The following is a 1563-nucleotide window of genomic DNA, read 5'->3' as shown; positions in this document are numbered from 1 at the left end:
TTTTGGAGGGTGAAGTATTATGATTTTAGGTTTGCCTCTTAACATAGATTTAAGTTGGAAATTATAGGCTAATAACTCAAATCTAACTAATGAAGTGCATTTGGACTTGCATATTCTCGAGAATATAAAGACAACAAAACCACCCAATAGCTTTAAAACCATGTTATCCGATCAAGAAAAGATGGGTACGCTTTTTCTTATAAAGTTTTTTTTTTATTATTGTAGGGTCGACATCTACAAAAATTCCTAAGTGGTCTTGGACATATGAAGGGTGATTATGAATCTAGAAGTACACGCAAATAAATATTAATTTTCATTAGTATGTTTCTAATTCAATGCATACAAATTGTCTCTTGTCCAATAATCAACATGTGAACATTTAAAAAGGCATAGAAAATAGATTTTATACTAAAGAATAGGCTTCCCCTGAGATAAAATTATACCCTCATAAGTGTAGGTGTTGGCTTCTTCCCATAAGTGGAGAGGTACCAAACAAGGAAAGAAGGATGGATATGCTTTATGTGACCCAATACAAGCTCTAGTTTACTTTGAAGTTTAGTTATCTTTCTATGTATCTAAAAATTTATTTAGTTATGAGTAGAAAAAGTTTTTTTTCTTCCTAAGATCCTTGCAAAATACATAGGCACAAGCACATGTAAAAAAGAATCCTATAAAAAAAAGGATTTTTTTTACACAATCAATATAAGCAAATCAATCAAATCAAATCATAAATTATAGTATAATGAATAAAGTCCATGTGTTAAGTGCCACTTAATATTCAACCTACGATTTGCTGAAAAGTGATGGTGGCTTGGTCCCACTGATAAAACCTAGACTCTACTCCTATAAAATGATGCAGATCTTAAAATAAGACATTTTTATCTTCAAATCTTCTTTTCCTTCTTGATTCTTTTCTTTAGGCTCCTTGTTTGTTCATTTATTAGGACATCTAAATGAAAAGTACTCTTCAATAAAGGATGTTCTTTTGTCTTTGGATCCCTTATCTTTTTTGAAAATGTCTTATTTTATAAACTTTCATAACTCTTTTTGAAGAATTACATCTTTAAAATAAAAAGAATGACTCTATACACTCTACAATGTTAGTAAGCACTTTATTTAATAATAATCCTAAATAATATCATAACATATAATTACTTGCTGATTTTTGAACAACCTATAATCTTTGTCATGCTTTTATATTTAAAGGGGCTAAGCAAACAAAGAACCTAAAAATGATTAGATTTAATTCTTGATTCATTTTAGCCTCCCCTTTTATTAATAGCCCTGCATATGTATGGCCACCTACAGAGTAAAATTTTGATTAGAAATAAACATCCAGATAGCTCCTAACCTAGAGAAATCTAAATGCTAATCACATATCGTAGAGAATTCATCAAAACATAAGCTTCACAAAAAATCCATCACATCAAACCAAAATAACCAACACTAGCTTACACATCAATCATTTTCAACATCATAAAAACATATGAAAGAACAATCACCTTTCCTAAAACTTGAGTTGGTTGTCTTAATAAGCAATTTATAGTGGGTATAATAGACTGT

Source organism: Dendrobium catenatum, unplaced genomic scaffold, assembly GCF_001605985.2.
Source record: "Dendrobium catenatum unplaced genomic scaffold, ASM160598v2 fragScaff_scaffold_913, whole genome shotgun sequence".
Classification (NCBI taxonomy): domain Eukaryota; kingdom Viridiplantae; phylum Streptophyta; class Magnoliopsida; order Asparagales; family Orchidaceae; genus Dendrobium; species Dendrobium catenatum.
This window is presented reverse-complemented; position numbering follows the sequence as displayed.